The sequence below is a fragment of the Centrocercus urophasianus genome, unplaced genomic scaffold, assembly GCF_019232065.1.
Source record: "Centrocercus urophasianus isolate 14NV4802_14NV808 unplaced genomic scaffold, USGS_Curo_1.0 seq_17, whole genome shotgun sequence".
NCBI lineage: Eukaryota > Metazoa > Chordata > Aves > Galliformes > Phasianidae > Centrocercus > Centrocercus urophasianus.
The window spans coordinates 19,707,130-19,730,345 of record NW_024884722.1 but is presented as its reverse complement, the minus strand read 5'-3'; the positions used below and the strand labels follow the sequence as shown (position 1 = coordinate 19,730,345).

General features: G+C 39.4%; 1 protein-coding gene across 6 annotated transcripts in view; it reads left to right on the top strand.

Annotated features, from left to right (window-relative positions):
• Positions 1 to 23,216, top strand: part of NDST2 (N-deacetylase and N-sulfotransferase 2) — a 110,061-nt gene that overhangs the window by 25,114 nt on the left and 61,731 nt on the right. For 2 of the 6 annotated variants that reach the window (XM_042818010.1, XM_042818008.1), the window contains exon 1: positions 12,976 to 13,139. The exons of the other annotated variants lie outside the window; for them this stretch is intronic. The gene's annotated coding sequence lies outside the window, so the exon portion shown is untranslated. Of the gene's footprint in view, positions 1 to 12,975; positions 13,140 to 23,216 lie in introns of those variants that run through there. 6 annotated transcript variants of the gene reach the window in all.

Here is a 23,216-nt window from a genome sequence, read left to right as displayed (position 1 = left end):
CTGAGTAGTGACTCTTCATGTTTTCAGGTCTGTGTTATCTGTGAGGTGATTTTTTTTTTTTCTTGGTGTTGTCACTGTATCATAAATCATAGAATCTGTGCTGTATATCTGTAGTGCTGTATGATAGTACTGAAGTGCATCAGACTTTACTTCCATATATAGATGGCAAGACTGATATACAGAGAGAAAATTGAAGTCAACTTGTCTAGCTCTTGGACAAGATCTCCTGCGTAGGAATAACTGTAACAACTTCATGTGTGATGTAGCTGTTAGTATATTAGGCCTTAGGTTGTTTTAGATTTTAGCCTTTTTAGCCTTTCTGTTTGGTATAATATGCTTTTCTTTTGTACACAGTTTTTCAAGAAGTAAGGGTACAAAAATGAAGCAGTAAGCTTCTCCAGAGTGCACCAGTAGTTATTTTTGGCAGTAGCTTCCTGTACTTTCAAAAGAAAAAGTTTCGAGTTACTTTATTCTTCAAACTTTTGTGGGATGACTCTGCACAAGATAGGGAACTATCACAAATTCCTTCCCATTTGTTGCACTGATATTTGTATTCTTCCCAAGCATGAGTGCATCATGTACTTACCCAGGCCTTTCTTAAATTACAGAGTAGTAGATCTGTAATGCTGGATAAAGTCCTGCTCTATTCAAGGCATGTGGGAATGATTCTGAGGCTGTTGTGAAACAAAACACTAAGTCATGCACATCATTGAAAGATTGAATTTTGGAATGAAAATTCGCAACGTATCGCCAGAATAGAAAAACTTCTGGCATGTTTGTGTCTTCGTTCTCCAGATGTCTTAATTCTTTCCTTCCTAATCTGACTTCTCTCTTCTTCTGTTCCCCTATGTAGTCTAGCTAGCTTAGAGTAGATGAAGACAACTAAAACAGAAAGTCTTAGCACAGTGAAAGAGTTAAAGCATTCTTCATGATTGTTGGAGTCAGCTCCTGGAGTGTCATGTTAGAACAATGGATTTAATTTCTCATCATCTTCTGAGAACAGGGGTGGTGACAAGAGATTATGACTTGATGTCTTCCATGTATTCCCTGCAAGCTTCTTATCAGCTGCTGTGATGGACCTTGTCTGGTATGAGAAAGCATACGTCTTCCAGGCCTTTGGGATTTGCCCATTTCATGTTTCTGTGTACCTCACCAGTTAATCAGTTTGCTTCAAAAGGGGAAATTTAGAAGCAGTGAGAGGTCACACTTCAGGGTTGGCTTTTTGTGCAGCTCCTTGTGTTTGATGTGTCTACCTGTTTCTGGATTGGGGTTAGTCATCACTTAGTGTGGTGTTCCATCATTAGGGATAGGCATTGCAGAGTTCACCGTGATTCAGCTAATGTGATTTTTAGCAGAACAGGATTATCTACGTTAAATTTTGAAGTTTTGTGTTAAACCTGATGTCACTTTTCAGCATGGATAGACTCCTTAATCTTCCTGTTACCATGCTCTAGAGGAGTTGCAGGGACAGTAGCGTCTGTGCTTACTGTATAAGGATGTTTACTGTTTCAGGAGATGATTTGTGTCTTTATCCAGTGTCTCTTAATAAGAACAGGGTGCAGCCCCCACACCTTTCTGCAGAAGGTTTTATAGGATGGCAGTAACTACTGGCATTGCAGCATGTGGGCTTTGGCTCTCCATCACTTCCCCTTGACTTGTGAATTCTTTTCACCTGCAGAGTGCTGAAGTCAGGAGTTGGACTTGATGATCCTTGTGGGTCCCTTTCATCTCAGAATGTTCTATGATTCTTGTTGCAAGTGAGGGGAAGTCAGTTGTCAGCCAAGCCATTAGCTTGGTAGGTGCGTATACATGACTGAAGGGGTTGAATTGTGGCTTTAGTGAGTGGGTAAGGAATATTCTGCTTCAGATGGTATCTTGGAGATCCTCCAGTCTCAACCTTCCCACAGAATTACTATGTTGACTGGAAGGGGCTATGATTTCTCTTTACTGTCTCCTTCTGTTTCTGTGCCCGTTCCTTTCTTTTTCTTTATAATTTTTCTTTAAAGAACTAATATAAAACCTCTTTTGAAATTTTCATGTTTTTAATAAAATGAAAGGGAGGTGTGTAGGAGCCTCATTCATCACCTTTTGTCACCAGACTTGATTTGACATGTAAGACTACAGGAAAACTTTGGCAAGTTCAATGATTCCCGTGTGGGGGTAATAAGAGAGAAGAAAGCTGTCAGTTGAAAACAGCAGGAGCTGCATTAGCAAATATAAATTAAACAGATGGCTAAGATACTACAGCTGTCGCATAGAAGCTCCAAGAAGATCTTTAGCTTAGAACTGCAGGAGGCTATTTTGAAAGGAAAGATGAAAACAACAACAGAGCGAACTTTAGTGTGACGAAAGAGACAATAGAGGCATTCAGAAGACTATATGAGACTGATTTTTTTTCTTCACCTCTTTGCATCTTTTGACTCTAAAATTAATTCAGAATGAGCTATTATAAGGTCATATTGCAGATTTCCATACTTTGGGTTTGTTTACTGGTTTGGAGATACATTTTAGTAGTCTTGTGTGAGGTGCTGGCTTTAATCTATATCCCAGGGAGACAGGAGAGATGTGACACATTCCATACTATTTTAGTCTCCAACTACTTGTTTCACAGCTTTTTCAAGAAAAAGATCTTATTGAGTAATTGTTTTTAAATAAAGTGTGTGTAAACGAATGTTGGAAGTGCTGATGTTTTGCTAAAGCTGACACCTGCATTAAAATGTTTTGCATGTTTCATCTAAAGATAACATTTTTCTGATCAACTTTCAGCTATGGAGTAGCTGCTCTCTGCCTTTGCAGAAGAAGTTACGAACCAGCATATAAGTATATGCTGTTTAATAGATGAGGGCAAATGGAATCTCAGTGCTGTTTTTAGAGGCCAAAAGGCCTCTGTTTTCCAAAATATTGTATATATATTTTCACCAGTTAGGACTACTGATTTGTCTTAGATACTTTATGTGTAATCAGAGACTGATCTACTGCCTTCCCTTCAAAGATAGATGAAGAAATGAACAGTAAAATAGATGCAGCTGCATTTGAAGCCGCTATTTTACAATCAAAGAAATAGTGCACGCAGATGAATATCTAGACTTGCTGATCAGTCCCCCATTCAGTTTGTGTTTTACTTCAAAAAGAAAAAAAAAGTGTATTAATGGTTGACTTCTAAAACTCTGGTTAATATGCAAGAAATTCTCAGTTTTGGGTTGTACTGCAGCCCTTTGTGCAAAATGAATACATCTTCAGTTGTGGTTTTTTTTTTTCCAAATTGTGTTGTTTATTTGCCATAAAATCATGCTTGCAGGGAGCTCTAGGTCTGTACTTCATCTCTAGTGAACTGGGCTCATCATGTAACTCTGCATTTCTCTTGTGATTGCAGCTTCATACCTCAGTAGAGAATAGTACTGCTGATAATATCAAGTAACTGTCATTTCTACTCTGGAAATTTCAATTCTACCCTTGCAGAAACTTTGGAGTGGTTGTTAAACTTAAGAAAAGTGAGAGCAAGAAGAGCCCTTAACATGTAGGCATATTCCCTTTCTAGCATACAAAACTGGAAGAAACGGAGTTGGCCTTGAAGTGTATTTGAACATGAGAATGATAAATGGGGGATATCTGTCAGTGGTGGTGGGACATTTCTGAGTAGGTGACCTTCCACTGGGAAGCCTGGCCTCAGCCTCTGCTGTTAATCTTTTCCTCCATTGTTTTAGGTACAGCTCCATGACATGAACTGAAACAGAACTAACTGGAACAGGAAGAAACAGTGGGGAAGGATAGCCTTCCTTTTAAAGGTGGATAACCTTAATTTTTTCTGCTGAGTATTCTAAAGGCAAGAATGAACCTCAGCTGAAAGCGTAGTTACTGGGTAACGCTTTCTTCTGTATTTGATCTTCATGTAGATCTTTTGGTAGTATCAGAGGAAGAGGCTGTGGAGGATGGAGGGATAACATTGCTGCCATGCTGTGGATAGGCCAAATGGAGAGTGCTCTGACCTATGACACGGAGCTAGTGGGGAGAATGCTTTTATAGTTTTTGAAAGTGGGCCGTGACATAAATTTGCACGTCATGTAAAGTGTTAATATCTAACTCTCAATTGATTAGGAGCAGCTGCTTACATGCAAAATGTATGCTAATGGGAAAAGGAAACATGATCTAGCTTTTATTTTATGCTCTCATGACAAGAAAATGCTTCTTAACTGAAAGCAAGTAAGCCCAACATTTTAGTACTGCAGCTTGGTATATTGCTTAGCTAGCTGCACAGCTTTTTTGTCATTTGGCGCTCATTTGAAACTTGTTCTTTTTGAGCCTAGGCCAGAAATGACAAGTCTGATTTTTCAGTCAGTGCTATTCTGCATCCTATATAGACAAATACTTCAGTGACTGAGTGAAAGTTGTGGAGAACATGTAACAATTAGAAATGACTTCTTATTATTATGCTTATTGTTTGAGAGATGTCACATAAATAATTCTTAGGTAAAACAGCGTATCGAGTAATTCTGTGGGCTGTGGGTTCTATACTGCTAATGTGGTAAATAATACATTGCTGACTAATTTATTGTAGCTAATTTGTCTTAATTGCAGAGAAGGTGGACTTTTGTGTTTTGCTTTAAAGTAGATTTCTCTTTACCTTTCAATGGAAAGCAATTGAATACTGCACAAATCTTGTTAATGAAACCCATCTTTTTCATATGGAAAACATTTTCCATATTGTTAAGTAACTTACTTTTCTTCACTGTAGCAATTTCTGTCTTTGGATTATGAGCTTCGTTCAATTCCATTCAAGCATGTCTGAATGGAATCAGTTTTTGTGAAAACATTTAGCTAGTTTCTGATCTGAAATATGAAATATGGCTCTACCACGTTGTGTTACACCATTGTGCATGTGAGTGCTGGAAGACTGGTACTGCAGATGCATATGGACACATCACTGAAAAAAAAAATCATGATCTATAGGGAAGAAGCCTTCCAGAGATGTGAGAAAGGTGAGCTTCCTTTCCTTCTGTAAGCAAACCCTTAGGCAATAAGAATGTCTGCAGACTTCCAGCAAGATGTGGGAATACTGAAAGGCAATGTGTAAACACTCTACTGGTGCTACTGCAGACTCAGGGTGAGACTAAACATGTCTAGGAAGAAAATGGTTACTGATTATTTGGGAACTTGACGTGATGTCACCTCTCCAACTTTATTAGGGGACAAATTACAACTGGACACTTCACATTGCTCTAACTTGCATGAGGAAGTTGGGGTTTTGAAGAGAAGATAGTAATAATAACATGCTTAGGAAATGACTGTGACATAAGCTGATTTCTCGTACTGCAGCCTGTTCCTTACAGTCATAAAAATCATTTCTAGGCCTTCATTCTGGCTCCGTTAATATTCTGTTCTTTTCCATCTGGCAGAATATAACTGACCATGGCTTAATCTTAATGCTTTTTATTTCTTTAGCTTCTTGCTACTAAGAGGAAAAACAATAACCCCCAAATTATTTTGTAATAAGAAAAAAAACCAAAAAGCCCCGTAAGTCAAGTACACTGCTGCTAACGGGGTTTCTTCACTGAGGGCCCTGTTGCTTCTAGCTAATATACATGGATAAATGAATGCAGAGAATTTGTATTGTGGACGTGATAAATGCACATCCTTTATCTGCAGTCTCCAAAATGCACTGACCAGAGTTACTGTTCAGGGCTTTGCCAGCATTAACTGTGATTTGTTTAGATTCTGCAGAAATTACCTTCATTGACATACAATATCCTACCCAGTTTGATTCAACTGAAAATGTGCTGCTGCAGTCAAATATATTTTTTTCAGGGAACTGGTATTAGCTGTTCTGGCAAAATAACCACTTTGCCTGTGTAAACCACATCTCAACTAGGCAGATTTGTTAGTATAGCTATTTTAGCAAAGCCTTTCTACTGTAGAAAAGACCTTATTGATAATACCGTGAGGTTCCCACAGTAGATGAAAGGCACAATACAAAGGGCTTTACAAATATGAATTAAGCTTCACAACACCCTTGTAAAATAAATCGTTCTTCTAGCTTGCCAGTGTCTAGTTTCTTTTAATATGAGATGTTTTATGGGGATAAGAAGGAAGGCAGGAAGATTCAGAGTTGAGGGAATTAATGCCTGGTAGCATTGTAGCATAGATAAGCTAAACACATTTCTAACCTCTTGGAATCCTCTGATATCTCTGTCTGAGGTTTAAAATATCCCAGTATTTTGGAGTATCAGACAGCTACTGGTTACTGGTTTTGCCTGATCTTTGATAGTATGAGTAGTTACAGTGTTTGCACTTGGCAGTTCCTTTTATTTTGAAAACCTGGAGCTGGCTTTTATGTATGTGATGTTCTCATTAATGCTATGTTTAACTACAGTTCTGTCTGACTAAACCACAGACTGTGAGCATGTGTAGTTCTGAGTATGAACAGGTTATGCAGTTTAGGGATCTCAAAGGGAATGGGAAGAGGAACAGAACTACCTTTAAGCACAAAAGTAGCTTTAAAGTCTAGTAATTCAAAAGTTAAGAGATGTTTCATATTGATGTTGCCTATGTGGTCTTACTTCAGACATTTTTATATGTTAATTATCATGCAGTCTTTAATTATATGATTGCATTCTATTTATTCCTTTTCATCTTCTAGAGAATGAGGAACAGAAGAACTCTGCCAGGATGTAGGCTAGTTGTCTCTTTTACCATTCACCAGCATCACTTCTGAATTCAGCCTGTGAACTCTTGGGGCAGGTCCATGTGTTTCAGTAGTCCTCTGTCAAACACTGTGTTCTGGATTCTGTTATTAATATGCCTACCAAAAATTTAAGCAAACTGCAATTTATCCTCTTCCCAGTTCCAAACTTGAGTAAACATTTTCAAAAACAAGGTACCTTTCCTACCTAGAGTAGTGAGGAGTCTTACTTTTGAAAAGCTGGTACAGATTCCCTAAATTCTGGAAGATGATGGACACAACTGAGTCTGTTCCCTGTCCTAACCCTTCCCACATGTCAGAGGAAGTTCCAATATCTGTTTGCCAGTGTGCTTGATCCTCCCAGAGCTGCATGATCTATTAGTAGTATTTTTGTGCTCTGTTTCCACAGCAACAGCACACTTTCCCCTCTCCTCCCCCCCAAAGATGGCTGTTGCTTTGAGAATTAGACCTGTGGAAAAGCTTGGCCTTCTTGTTCTCTATTGAGATTTGTGCTGGCATAGGTCATGAGAGGGGTAGGGAGAATGTGACCATCACTGAAGCTGCTGTGGTTATGGAGTGACAGTGGAACAAATGAGTCCTACTTAATTGTGGGTTTCAGTGTTACTGAAATGATTGTGTTGAAAATGTTGGCTCGTTCTAAGCCCTGTGAATGGAAGTCCTGGAACTGTGACATTAGCAGCCAACATTTTTACTCTTTGCACATGCTTTTGTAATCATGCAGGACCCACGTCCACTTCATGCATGTGCACAGTACAAAACCAGATGTACGTTCTTCTGTGCAGCTGCTCATAGACACTTCTTGTGTGCATGTTACATGAAGAAACCTACTCTTCTGTCGAAGTATTTATCATAGTATTGTGGAGAAGGGAAATGCTGTGTTTAATCGCTCCACTGAAATAGGAAATAAACATTATGCTACCTCTTTTCTTATGTTAAAGCATGGCACCTCCTGTGATAGCAAGACTCTTTCAAACTCAAGTTCACATGCCAGTCTGAACATTTTCTGCTGCCTAAAAGACTAGGGAGCTTTCAATTTATAAAGTATTTCCATAGGTCAGTTATTTGCCCCTTGTTATTGTTTAAAAGGGGTGAGAACAGAAACAGCATATGACTTAATACCATACAAGTCAAGTATATAATTAATATTGGATTCTGGAATTTGCCTTCCTTTAGAAGTGAATACCTAAAGCAGTATCTTGTCATTATTTGGCTTTTACAGGAAAGACTTCTGTTTGATATCACAGCGTGGTGACTCTCTACCATTAGCATTTTGGTTCCTACTAGTTAGGATGCCAGAAGTTTTATTTTTGTGAGAAAGAATTGTTATTTGATTACCAATATCAGTTTCTATTGGTTGAAATGACATGATCCGGGGTTATCATGGAAAGGCACAATGTTTGTAGCCATTTTCACAGTGATAAGGCCAGAAATTTACTGAATCTTGTCCATATAAAATGTAAAAAGCTGTTCCATGTTGAGCATGCACGTCACAAATGCCATATATTTATAGACAGAAATTAATGTATTAATTAATTAATATATTAATATCTTGTATTAATTTCTAGTTATAAACACATCTAGATATACGTTTCTTGTTAAAGATCTCATATTTAGTTTGAAAATGAAGGCCGTTTCAGTACTGAACCTTTTAAAAATGGTATCAAGTCTTGCATCACTTGATTTCAGATCTGTTTCTGATTATATGTGGCTCTTTCTGACAGCACACTGAAAAAACCACACATTTTACTTTACTTGAGAACTTGTTCATTAAAAGACCAGGGTGTAAAATTCCATGACTGTTTAACATTCAGTAATTTACCATTAAGCTGCTTGACACAAGTTAAAATTTATGTTAATACTGGCTTGATTAAACAGTGCTCATTATCACTCACTGTGATTTGGCCAAATCAGTTTCCTAACAGATGTCTCAATAAAGGAGCCATCCTGCTATAGCATGTCCAAATTAAGTTGAGTGTGTTGCATTAATGTTTTGCACTTATATAGCATCTTTTATTTCAGAGCACTTCGCACAACCATGATTGATATTGGGAAAACAGATTAGGTTAATATTATGACCAAAGCAAATGTATAGTTTAAAGAGCTACAGGACATTTTATACTTCAACAGTTGTCTTGCAGTACAGTTTCTAATGTTTGATATAGTCTAGTTGTGTACTTCATTCAGTGGAACTCTGTTTATGTAGCTTGAAGAAGGTTTGAGTTAACCCTCTAAAGGTTGGAACAGGAGCCTCTGGAGATGCAAAGTGTTTCAAACCTCAGCTTTGGACTACTTTTATGTAATCTTTTCTAGCCAATCTTAGACTCTTCATTGCTCTTCATGCCTTTCCTCTTTCATTTTCTGTTAAAATTGTTCTATCGACATAGGAAATAGTTGTGATTTCCCATCTTTCCCTTACATTGCTCTTTTGTGCCTACTTGCAGCCTCACTCAAAACTCCTGTTATATAGTCTGTGCCAAAGTAACTGGTAATTCCAGTATAGAAGATGGCTTTTTCCATATGCAGAGTTAGGATCACAACTGTGAGTAAAGACATTCCTCCTGAAGACCTCACCATTTGCTTTTATATATTTTATTACTTCATTTTGCATATGTAGAAAAAGCTAATCCCAGACATAATTGTGTATATGCAAATCTAAGGATTTTTTCTCTGTTCAGTTTCTGTGCTTGTAATGCATTTTTCCAGCTTCCATTTTACAGCCTCTTCAGCATTTGGAAATTGTGTTATAGTTGTAATATAGTGCAAAGCAAAAAAAAAGAAAAGAAAAAAAAAACCCTCTAAACAAGTCACTGCCTAATTTTTTCTGCTAAAGAATTAGACTAATCACATTTTACATTTACTTAATGGTTACATTTATTGATCGTATTTTACAGATAGCATAACTGAGAACAGACACTGAAGGCAATTTGCCCAAGATCCTAGTATTTCCTGTAATTCTGGTTGTGTTTTCCTGATTTGATTTGGAATATCCAATTAAGAACGATATGTAATTTCATAGATGTGTGATGTATCAAGTTTGTGGCTCATCTGATAACATTTAGACTCACCATTTCCCTCTGCTGCGTGCACCTGGCTGGATTTTCTTGTAACCGCAACCCATTTTATTGTCAAATTTTCCCAAACTTAATATGAAATGAGTCATGTATTAAGGTCAATGGCCATGTCGTATTACGAGATGAATAGTTCAGTTGGATCTCAGCCATTCTTGAAAGAAATGAGTACTTTTTCCAAGTTTTAAAACTATTTCTTGCATTTTTGAGTCTTTATGTAATTCAAAGACGGGGAGGGAAGGGAATTTCTTTAAATGAAGGACGTAATATTTCATTGCTGAAGGCAAACATTTGAAAAGCTGAGGAGCAACGGGGAGCAGGCCGTGTGGAGGGCATAGCTTTGTAATGATGTCAGTCGCTGTGCATGTAGCGTGCAGTGCAGGAAGGGCTGTTTGTCTGTTTGTTTTCAAAGAAGTGTTAGTCGTAGGCCCAGCTGGATGCCCATTCTGAATGCAAGCTGAAGATCTGCTGTTAGTAGCCATGACGTAAGAGGTGGTAGGCTATATAGGCAAATTTCCTTCACAGTGCTTTGCAATGAAGGGAAGTAGCTCATTCCATTCTCAAAGCCTACACTCTGCTGTTTGGGCTGTGAGATGAGTGGAGGAATGGGACTGCGGCTGTGACAGCTTCTGCCTCCTTTGGCAATGCTTGTTGGGGTCAGCTGGGTAAGCTGGCAGGCTTACTAGGGTCTGCAGAGAGCTCCCCTCCTGACCCCTCTGACTCCTCAGTCCCTGCAGTCTGTCGGTGGCACCGCCCATGGGGAGCTGCTAGCTGAGAGAGAGCCTTGGGTTTGATTTAGTGCTGGTGCTATAACGTTTAATGGAAATGAAAGATATGGCAAATGAGAACTGGTGAGAGAATCATAGAAGCCTTTCTGAGGCATTAATGGTCCTCCTAGTGGAGTCCTCTTACATTATTCATGCCCTTTGAGCCAAGCTGAGCACTCTGCACTCCTATAGTAGAAGGTAAAAGGAAATTAACCCTGTGGTGATACATTGCAAGTTTCTTGTCAAAGTAATAATTTTGACAGTGTGTTGAGGGAATGGAAGCATATCTGAAAGGGGAAAAAACAGATTTCAACTCTAAACTGATATAAGAGTGCTCAAGAGTACTCTGCAGGAAAGAAATACAAAGAACACTTGAACTTATGTGTAAGGCTCTGAGGGGTCCCTTTGTAGCTTTCTCTTCCTCATCAAGTATGTCTTCCAAGTATCAAAAGGTACACCTAGTAGCTGCAAGATGAGCCAGCGCTCTGAGCTTTCCAGTTGATGCTAAGAAAAACTTTGCCATAGAAGACTTTGGCATGTTTGGATTGACTGCAGTAGCCAAGTCTTCTCAACGATTTGTAGATCAAATATCAGAAATCTGTCATTCCAACCTGGTTGTAATAGATGTTGCTGTGTTTATGATTGTTTCTTCGAACCTGTGTGCTTTTTCTTAGGCAAACCCCTCATGTTTAGAGTTCTTGTTTTTTCCTGTTCCCATCACATCTTCTTCTGCCTCCTGTTTTTAACTTATCCCATAGTTATATACAGTTGGACTGTGTGCTCAAGGGAGCTTTTAGGAAGGGCTCAGCAACAGGAGGCTTTTAATGCAATGGATCTATATAGGTAATTGATCTGGGATATTTGTGCTGAGGAGGTGTCTTATATCCAGCTTTTACTCCCTGTCCATTCCCCAGTTCCTCTGGGGTATGAGAGCGAGTATCCAGAATGTAAAACAGATTATGGCAAACTAGCAGAGAATGACCTCACTCAGCAGTTAAGAGCAACTTTGGGAGGGGAGCAGAGAAGATAACTAAATAGTGTTCTTTGCTGGTGCACAAACTTTGATTTACTGTATGTACCTTTTGTAGGTAGCACTAAAATATGTTGCTTTGGAGGCAGGAAAAGAGAACTCACAGTGGAAAAATCAGTATCTGTGCCAAGCACTGACTGACTTCTGAGCACAGAGCAGAACACAGGTGTGCCCAGTGTGTTCACAGGCTTATTCCTTCTTTTCCCTTTACCTCTTACAGAAAATCCTGTCCAGGGATGACATGTTATTTGTTATCTAGAAGCCTAAGCTCTATAACTTTTAGGTAAAAAAGCATTCTGCAAATTTAACTCTGGAAAGTATGTGTTTTACAGGCTGAAGGGAATTGCTTTGTTTGTATCGAGAATTGATTTGTGTCAAGATTTTGATGTGTCTGCCATCTGACATAAATTTTAATGATAATTTGGTTAAAAAACTGTGCTTGGAATGAAGAGCCTCAGTGCACAGTGCATATCTTTAGACTCCGGTTTTCAGGAGAAATTAAAAGTGTTTGGGTGAGAGCAATAAAAAGAAAAGTGATGCATGAAACACAGTGATTATTAGTGCTAAACTGGGTGTCATAACCTCCTCCTTAAAAGGCTCTTTAAGATAGAGTGGAAGAAAATAATAGCTGTGAAGACTTGTGAAGGTTGTCCTTCTAGGACTGTGCTCTTGATTGTGCAGCCTCATAGCTGCATGAAAAATGAGCTGTTGCTGTTTCACTCATTCAAGGCTGCTGAGCATTTCTTTTTGCTGGTGGATATAGCTGGATACTGTTGAAATCCAAATGTTACTAATGGAAGCTTTTGGGTGATGCTGAGAAACTGTTTTGAAAGTTTTGTCTAATTTTTGGAGTATGCTAAACATTTAATAGTTAAGCAGTTACACTCTTCGGCCTTGTTCATTTAGGGTGTATCCTTACAGCCACTGCTGATAGCAGATAATTTTTTTTTTTTAACATGGTGATGTTTCTACAGTGTCAATCAGCATGTGCAATCTGTAACAAAATGCATTGAAAAAGATGCCAGAAGATCCAAAAAGTCTCTGTGAAGGGCATTGGCAGTCAAAGATTTTCCACTGCGTGCCTGTAATCTTATGAGACGGAGCTTTTAGTATCTGCTCTTGGTTAATTTTGTGAATGATCTCTGTACTGCTTTATGGGGAAGTAGGCAATACTTGCAAATTCCTTCTATGCTGCCAGTTTAAAGAAAGCTCGGTTACAGTCTCTTTAAAACGGCACAAGGCGGTGCAGTCAGGCAGGAGCCCCGTGCCCGCCCCCAGCACAGTCAGCAGTGGTGGGTTCTTGTTCACCTCCGTACACGGGCAGGAGAGCCCTGCTGGGATTTCAGTCCAGCTGCCATGTCTTCCCTCCGGCAATTGGGAAGGTGCCCGCGGAGCTGTGAGCGGTAAGGTGCCAGTCGGGGACTTGAAACAAAGAAGCTATGTGCTTAGCCTCCATTGCAGTTGGTAAATAGGGAAAGTGATTGGGAAATAAAAAGCAGCAGTCGGAGGATGAGAGAGCAAAGAAGCACCTCTCTGTCAGAAGAAGTGTGACAGGAAAGTCCTGTTCTGGAGAACAGGTAAGCATAGCCTGGGAAAAACGGGAGGGACTGTAGTGCCTGAGTTTCACATAAAGCATGCTGGCTCCATTTGAGTGTTCAGTGTGCCTGCTATGCTTAATAATGTCGGTATTTGTAGAGTTCTAAGCAGGCTTTGAAATTAGAGCTACATTGAGTTCGGGTAGAGGCCAGTGTGTTGCAACTGTTGGCTGAGCATTGATAAGAACTTTGTGTACTTTTTTATTTTTAAGCTATTTGACCAAAAAGAAAATCTAGGAGTATGATTTTTAATTGATAATTTAATAATTGTTGCAGTTTTATGTGATAAAAATCAGTGCATTGTAGAATGCTGTTGTTTTTCTGCATCCATATTATTTTTCTTCATGGTCTAATTAAACGTATGAAATGAAACCATTGGGCTTGGATTTTTCCTCAGACATGCAGAAAAGTATGCAATTCCTATTTTCAAACTTTGATCCATGCTTGTAAGTTGTTCCAAAGCAAGGCAATCCCAGGTAAAAGGGAAATGAGCATCTCTCATTCAGAATGGTGTGCACACATAATGGCTGTGCCTGGGAAACTGGTAGGGACCAGCGCTTTACACAGCAACTCCTGCAGGCACTGGCAGCAATGAAGCAGGACATTTTTAGAAGTGGTAAAGCAGTGGTAGACAAGGCCAGGACTGCTTATATGGAAGGATTGGTTCAGAAGATGTTATCTTCTGTTAGGTTTGCTGTTCCTTGCTAGTGTCATACCTCCTCACTGTTTTCCCATCTCTGAACTTCCAGGACTGTTTTCACTTGCAGGTAAGTCTCTCTTCCCTTACGTTTGCCCTGCAAGGCTGTGAGAAACAATAGCAAAGTACCTAAGAAACACATATAGGTGTATTGCATGTATTGTTGAGAGAGTTTTGTAGCACTTGGGATGGTGATTGCTGGAGGCACAGCACTGCTTCCCGCATTTTAAGATAGAGTTGAGTGGAGATTGCACTGGAATGGAAAGGCTGATATGAGTTGGAGGAGCAAATACAGGAAAGAGCACTTCAGAGTGGTTAAAGTGGGGGAAAAAAAAAACAAACAATGTTTGACAGAAATGTGTGTACATAACTAGGAAAAACTGCTCTTATATCTATATTTTTATCTATGTTTTCTTGGGGAAAACTGCTTTCAGTTATCTGTAATTTTTCATACATTCCTATCGGGACAGTAAAATTTGTAAATATAAACCATCCTTGATACTGAACCTTTGGCACATCATCTGTGTATCCCCTCAGATGTCATGTATACAGTCCTTCCTTTCAGTCAGAGGCTGCAGAAACCGGCTTCGTGTTAATCTTGAAGGCAGGAGTGCATGGAGCAGCCTCACCCATGACCCCTATCTGCACACTGTGACCAGGGCTCTGGGGACAGCCCTCAAGCTCAGACTTGGGCGTTCAGTCATCATGGGTCATGGATTGAGTGGTGTGGATGGTGTGCCTGTCTCTTCTTTTGTCTCCAGCCTTGTTTTCTCAATAGGCCTTGAAACCACACAGTAGGTGATGTGTCTCCTGTCCCTTCTTGGCCTAGTCTCCTTTTGCTCCTGACTGAACTGGATGGCCCATGGACCTAGTTCATCACTTGCCTTGCCTATGACTGTCAATGTACCTCATCACCATCACTCAGCTTTGCTCACTAAGTTCAGATATGGTGGGACTACACCCCATGACTGTAGTCTGGGGTCACTCTCAGCTTCTTGTTCATCCTCCCTCGGTGAAGCTAGCCCTCAAGATACCACCAGACTATGAGGCATTGTGCCTAATGAGTTGTTTCTGGTGAGAAGTAGCCGTAAGAGATCGAACAGCTGCTGTCATGATCCCTGTCTCCTCTGAAGCTGAAACAGTTGGAAAGGAAAGGACATGAGAGCACAGAGTTAGTGTTTGGTTTTTTTTTTGATGTTGGTATTTTAGTTTTTTCTTTTTTACAGATGTCCCTACTGACCACATAAAGAACTGGTGAATAGCACATGGCAAACAGGCAAAACCCCATTCTCTATCTCCCTACACTTCCTGCAGGACCAGCAGTGGGTGATAGTGGTGGTGATGGTGGTGGTGGTCACTATTTCTTGTTTGCTGCTGTGGGTTTATGAAATTAAAGGGATTCAAAGTGAAGGGAACAGCTTATACAGCAGCAGGCATAAAATCATCAGGCAGAATTTGCAGGATTTGTTTCCTGTCTGTTGCTTCTTCTTACAGTGAACTTGCATTCAGATTTCACTCACTTCAAAGCTTTGTGTGTCTATGTACATAAACATAACTTTTAACTTCTTGAGCAGCTGTTGCTGAAGGAAGAGGCTGTACTGTTGGTATCAAAACTGGCAATTTTAGAGGTCTCAGGTATGTCTGTCCTTACCCTTCAGTTAGAGCAGAAATGTTAAGGTATGTGAATTAAGGACATATGGCTTTTAGATTAATACTATTCTTCTTATGTGAGAATTTCAAGGAAAATTGAAAAGGATTTATATTGGTAGAGCTGTCTGAAACATTTTTCACACTGTATCATTTTACGCTTTCAAGAAGATCAAGAAGACTATCCAAAAAATGATTGCTGCTGAAGTTTGGCTGATTATTTTACAGCTTTGCTTAAGTATTTAATATATTAATAAGGGTAATGGAGAGATCACAGAATGTGTATCTGAAATAAATCTGTTACTCTAACCCATTTCACTGCTCAGATATATTTTGCATTCAAAGGTCATTTATTTCCATCAGAGTGGATTAATATAACATACTGCTGGTGCTTCTGCATGTCACTCCTTCACCTTGTCAGAGACATGCTTAACATTATTTTGGCCATAATTCTGTTGCTAATTCTCTTGGGTGTTTCTAGTTCCTAGCAACTGTACAGCATCTTTAATATTAAATTCAAAATGGCATCTGTGTTTGTGTTTTTGTATGCTGTTCTGCTGTTTAGCTTTCTTTTTTTTCTTTTTTTTCCCCCTGTACATTTACTACTGTGGTTGAGGGAGGACCTTTTATACTTCAGCTCATACCTTGCATTTTTCACCATGGTCTTGTTGAGTACCTACATCCACTGTTAGAACAGTGCTTGCTCCCAGTTGGAGGACTACGGAAAGTAGCAAGGCTCAGTGAAGGTATTCTGTGTTGATGGTCCATTTAGTCTTTATAGCTCATGGCTTTCATTAGATACCTCAGCTATTTTGTTTTCATATAGCCATTATCTGATTTTGCTTTTCTGCTGGGAGCATTTTGAAGTTCTAAAACTCAAACTGTTTGTTTTCCTGTGTTTATATAGTCTTCTTTTCCATTAGAGCTTGAGAGGGAAAAAAGTTTCCTTTTTGGTTACTCGTTACTCATTACCCATTACTCAAGCCCATAATTTGAATTAATACAGAACTTAACAGATAGGTCTGTATGTCCGGACTGTAACCATGTATTTTTTTTTTTCTTCCCATTATTTTTCTAAGACAAAAAAGTCATGCCTTACTCTCTTGTCTGAGAAAATGCTGCATTTCTGCTGCCATTGCCATTTGGAAATTTGTTGCCAATATCACTTCTTTGACCCGATGTTTTGATTGTATTGCCCCTTCCTTTATACTCTATTATTCCTCATTAAAAAATAAGTAATAAGTCATCTTTTTTTTTTTTTGTGGCACCCTATAGCTTGTTTTGTCTCAGGTCAGCAATAACAGCCTCCATCCCTAATTTCATAAGGTGTCAAAGTTATCACCTTGCTGTGTTGCTACTCATGCTTAGGAAGGTCTTTCAACAAATGTTCAAAATGCCTCCAAAGAAAAAGCTTATTTTAAATTAGTAAGACTGCTGTTCCAGGCCTTTTTTCTCATCTTCCGTTGCAACTTTACTATATATATTTCTATTTTCTCTCTTCTTAACTTTAAACTACACACTTCTTTTGTTCTGTATTTGTATGTCACACTTCATAAGACTTTATATCGCTGTGGCTGCAGTGATATAATTTAAAAACATGTGCCTGCATGAGAAACTGCTACTTTTATGTCTCTTCCAATGCATGTAGTGGATCAGAGCATCTGTCCATCAACATTCAAAGTCCTTCTGTTATCAGCAGTAGCTCTTAATGTTTGAGAAAAAAAGATCTGTAGAAGGTGATTAAATTACACTTTTCCTGGATATTTATTGTGAACTTTCAGGAGCAGAAAAAATGTACCTTGAAGCAGGCAAGTTTCTGTGCTTTGTGATGCTTATTAATATTAATTCAAATATGCTTATTATAAATATTAGTATTTCATACTATTCTTAACATCACTGTTAATGTCAGATGAGGACTACCAGCTAATGGTATTTTTTATGTTGTGAAATTAGATAATCTCAAATCAGCCAGTTGTTTTTTGTTTTGTTTTGTTTTGTTTTTTTTGCCCAATGCCTTTACTGCTGTGGTTTCATTGTGTGTTTCTGAGTTTCATTTTGTGTTCCCCTGTTCTTTCGTTAGGAAAACAATTTAATAGCTCTTAATCTGTTTGGTTTCTCCTCTTGACTGTTTTGGACTTCTTTGTGTATTTCTTGAACCTATCTCCTTTGTGATTTTGAGAGAGAGAGAGAGTGCAAGCAGACTTTACATTGTTTTCTTCATTATTTCTTTTCAAGCAGTTTCAATCCATGACTTCAACATTCTTCTGTTGCTGTAGGGTAAAGCAGTAAGAACTGACCAGTGTGTCACAGGGGAGAGAAATGCTAATTCTTTTTGTGCTGCTCACCTTTTAATTCCTTATTACATGTTTATATAACTTAATTTGCATTTTACTGTCACTATTGAGCATACAGCTCAATGAAGAAAGGTGTCTTTTTTCCTTTTTTTTAAAGTCAGTAATTAACAAGCACTTATATACATATGTTTACATAAACAGCATGAGTGTTCATAATTTCCACATTTCAGTACTTTGTTTTTAATAACTTTAAATAGAATGTAGCATTCTTTTTCTTCTTAGTTCAGATCTTCTGAAGGGAATATAAATGTAAATTATTGTTTGGATTACAGTTGATTTGTATTGTCTAAGTATGCAGTGTCCTCATCACAGGTCATGTGCAAGCTGTTTTGGGTGCTTTATGAATGCAGCACGCACACACACACAAAATCCTTCATTTCAACTCATTTTCTAGCTGAAGAGTCAGATTTTATTAATGTAAAGCTCACCGTGCCATTGTTTCTTCTGCTTCCGATCCCATTTGCTACTGCAAGTCTTTAAAATTAATTTTTCTACTGCTAGTTTGATTAGATCAAATAGATACGTTTGCTGTTCACTGGTGCTACAGTTTTATCAGTTGTTACTGACAATTGCTCAGTGTCAGTGTTGCATGCCAGTTTTCATGAATTTTTGTATCCTCTATTTTGTACTATGGTTTGTATAATTGAAAGTTGTTTCCATATGGATCAGATTGTTTTTCTCAAAGCAGTGAATGTTTGTATCAGAGTCTTAGTAATTCTCTGTGTATTACAAATGTTTTCCTACCTCATTAATGTGATATTCTCTGGTTTATAACCCAAAATGATCACAGTCCATTGACTTCTACTTCTGTCATTCTACTATGCTTCGATTTTGCTTGTTTCATTGTTCTTTTCTTACACGGCAGAGTAATCTTCTGTCTTTCTTACACTGTTTGTCATTCTACATCTGGCTCTTGTGTCCCAGATGTTTCTGGTCTAAAACCAGGACGGAAATTAAGTTCAGTTCCAGTTAAGTTAAGTTAAGCTCCTCAGTTCAGAAGATCTCAAATGCTATCTTTTACCACTTTAGTAGGATCCACTGATATTCTTGAGAAGGGAGAAGTTTTGAAAGGAGCCAGCACTAAGTGACAGCTCTCATTTTCACATCCCACTTCTGTGGAGGGTACCTGGATAACAATGGACTGCTCAGATAAACCAGTTATCCAGCTGTGTCTGCCCCCATTTTCATTTACCACCTACCCTGTGGGCATTACTCAGTACTCAGTACTGCTCTGTCCATAGCCAGCTTGCAACAATGGCTGTCTGTTATTTGCTCAGGGCTTATCATCCACTTGTCAGCAATTGTGCATTACTTCCCTACTACTAGCTTCAAGACCTGCTGTTGTCATCAGGACTTGCTTGCTCATGTTGGGTTGGCTAGAGAGCTGGTCGTTGTTACAGGAAGTCTGGATGAGGGATGAGAATGAGTAACTGGTGGCAGGAGGTATTTGAGAGGAAAAACCTATGGGCAGAATCCTTTCTCTGAAGGTTGTTATTTTTTCCCACTTCTACCAGCATCTTCATCTGTCAGCATGCTGTGTAATGGAGAATTCTTTGATGCTTGCTAGGGCAGAGGGTCGCTGGGATGGTTCCTCTGTTTTATAGCAGCCAGATGTATGATGCAATATGGGAATGTTTTATTTCTCCAGTGTTGGATGCCTATAGGTGTTGTTTGTCAGTATGGCTGTTAAGACAGATTCTTCATTGCCCTCTTCAGTTCATCTCTCCCAAGGAGCTGTTGCCTACATCTCTTAACTTCCTTGGTGTCAGTGAAAGCTCAGGCAATCATGGTGATGTAACTTGTATTTTTATGTATGTGAGGGCTAGGGAATCACAGAATCACAGAATTGTAGGGGTTGGAAGGGACCTCCAGAGATCATCGAGTCCAACCCCCCCCTGCCAAACCAGGAAGGAGTTGCCTAGTTTGTAAGAACTTCATCGTGGGCTATTAATGTTCCTCTTGACTGATTCCTAAGGGTGCATCCAAATGAGAGGCTGGGCAGCAGCCCTGGCAGGGCAGGCAGCAGACTGTGGGCAACCTGGGCCATCGCCACCTCAGGCCATGCTCCAACAGAGCTCCCAGCTCCCCAGTACAGCCTCCTTGGGGTGCCCTCAGCCTCGTGGGCTCCTTATGCCTGTGCTTCCTGCCAGAACAAGCTCTCCCTCATCCTGGGAGCTCCAATAGATCACTAATAAAGAGGAAAATGCAAAACGAAGTTCATGATGAATAGCTTTACAGTCCCCTTCTCCCACCCACTCCTGCTCTGTCCTGGGAATTTGCTGCCCTGCCCACACAGTGACCAGAGAGGAATCTGGAGGCATTTGCAAGATAATGTCATATCAGATGTTTCATTCTCACACTTTCTGCTTGTATTTTCAAAACTGTTTACATATTTCCTTTCATTTTGCATGAATAAGCACATCACTCTGAGACTAAAAAGGGGAAAATGCATTTTCAAATGTGTGAAGCCACATAGCTGTAATAAATTGGTTTAATTACATATGGCGTGTTTAGTTTCTGGAAGCCTGTTGTGCATTTCTGCCTCCAACAAGTAGCCTTTCCTGTTTGCTTGCTGCTGTTTACCAGGCTGGCTGTCCTCCCAAAATAATCCTCATTCAAATTCTGTGTTCTCTACAGATGCTCACTGTGATCTTTTTGATCCTCTCATGCTCAGTATCAACTCGGGTGTTGCTCTGGCAGAAGCCTTCTCAGCAGAAGGTAGAGACTGGATTTTCTGGACTAGGAATATGGTATCTTACCATATTTTTAACTGTTACCATTTTAATCTGGTTTATAACTTTTTTAGAAAGGTACAGAGTTACAGCTTGAGGCAGAAATGTCTCAATTGCCTGTTCAGTTTTTAGGCAACAAGTGAGCACAGGTGGCTGTCATTTATACCACCCTCCTCAGGCAGTCACAACTCCTGGGTACTTGAGCAGTGTTGCTGCATGCTTTTCTGCAGTCTGTTTTTCATGGTAAGTGCCATGCTCCTCCTGTTTTTCTTCCTTTTGTTTAGTGTTTGAGATGATTTGGAAGTTGTGCTATCAAAGTGCTTTGGCTTCTTTATTTTTGGTTGAAAAAAGCTACAGCAATATAAGGTATAATTATGCTATTTTTACCTCTGACTAAATAATATTTAACACCTTTTTTTCTTGTCCACTGTTATTTGTATTTGACCTATTTTTTTGTTTGCTTGTTTCAATTTAGAATTATGAGCATGCTTTTAAACTCTTCTGTCCTTTAGTTTTGGAGTTGCAAAGCTCAAGTTATTCTGTACAACAGTCAGGACTAACTGAAGGTGTTGTGGAGTGAGGAAGGGTCTTAGTTTAAAGACTGACAACTTGAAGTTGAAAAGGAAGGGGCAGAGGTTAAAGAGAAGCTTTTCTGTTTTCTATTGATGCCTTTCTCTATCTACTGTAGAAGTAAACTGTTCAGAGCTGTTGGGATTAAATGCAGAAGAGAACTGGCTATCGAATTTTCTCTTGCTCTGGAGAATGACTTTTCAGAAGGCTCAGAATCAATATGGGGAGCTAAAGCAACCCTTCACATTACGGTTGCCTGTGAGTGTCCATCTGTACCCCAGCCTTTTCTTAGGAGCTGCTGCCAATTGCTGATTCCAAATGTCAAGGGCTAAACTTTGTGCAGCCCTTCAGACAACTGCGAAACTGATAATGTTTATCTGCTCCTCTGTTCATTATGCAAAAGGGAGATAGAGGTTCAGGAAGGAAGAGCAACTTTCAGTAGATGTTGCTGTGCACTCAGGATATGATGACCATATTAATAAATTCATCAGTCACGATAATCTGATTAAATTGGTGAGGGAGAGGGAACCAACAGGTGATACAAATAGATTATTTTAAGATATATGAGATACACAATTAGTGACTGACTCACACAGCATTTAAATGGAAGTGTTACACAAGAGGCTGATGGGTAATGAACATAATAAATTACAGTGTCAATTTTCTGAGAGGGAGGCTCATGTACTGCCACAGGGACCTGTAAATAAATCAGTGGCGAATTACCGAATGTAAGAAATATCGTATATGCATTACTTCAGTTTTTTTTAGTACAGATATGTATGGTATATTTTTTACTTAGTAGTGGAATACAGTATGGACAGTAGTACAGGTGGGGGAGATCAGCATGGATTTTAACCCTTGTGCAGGCACTTTGGCCAGAACCTGCTGAATGTGTTTTTAGGCACAGAGGAAACTGACACTTGAGTAGGAAGGGAGTTGCCTCATGTCCCTGAGGTTTCAGGGGTCAATCCCCTGGAGTACAGAGATAGTGGAAGGGGAGCTTTCTGTCAGGGAGCATATGTTTTTGTGACGATTACACTGTGTATAGATTAGGACTTCTGGGAGGGAGGGAATGGAAAGATGTGCTTGGAACACAGAGCCATCTGCCAGTACCTTGGCATAGTCATTTCATTAATGAGAAGCTTATTAGCTTAAGTCTGGCTGAGAAAGACAAGAAAGGCAGTAGATAGGACAGAAATGGTCATCCAGCCGTTGTTAAAATAGAGAAGAGACCAGTTAGATAAGCTGTAAGATCTGATTTTGTTGAAAAAACTGTTCTTGTTCTACATGGTAAGAAAAAAACAGGCTTAATGCTGAAGAATGTTTTCCTTAATTGTGTGATGATGAATGGGATGTCCTTTGGTGGAGAAGATACCTAACTTTCTGTGTGTTGGAATTCATAAGAATGTATGGTACTAGAAAGAGGAAAGAACAGTGATGTTTACTGAGAAACTGTTTTTGCATCAAATGATCGTCCAGTTGAAGGTGGTGTGCATTGAATATAGTGTAATTCATATCTGTGTGACAAAGGATTGCAGCTGGAAGACAAAGATTATGAGAATGCCACAGTCTCATCTTGGCTATGCCAGCAACATCACGAAGCGCAGTCCTGAGCTGCATGTGAGCCAAAAGCTCTGAGGTATCATGAGCAGGCAAAAAAGAGTGCTCTGGGGAAACAGGCAGCAGTTGGGCGTCTGTGCACTCAATGCCTCTTACCTCCCATTCTGGGCTCTGCTGCTGCCCCAGTAGTTGTCTGTGCCTGTGCTCTGTTCCTCAGTTTCTCTGTTCTGAAAGTAAAAAAAAATTACCATGTTTTGGTGAGATCTTTGCTATTATTCTGTGGATGTAGGACTTAAATGCTATTTCATTTAAACAGCTCTGCTTTTCTTTTGACAGATGAGTCAGACTTGAGTCAGGGTTGAGGGTGAGATAGCAGAGCCATTGCCTGGAGAAAATAGTGGTTAGAAGTACTAAGTGATTTGAACATTGTTATTTGGGCAATGATTTCCGTTTTGTCTGCTTTCATACTCAGGTTGGATTGGCAGTTAAGCTGCAGGGT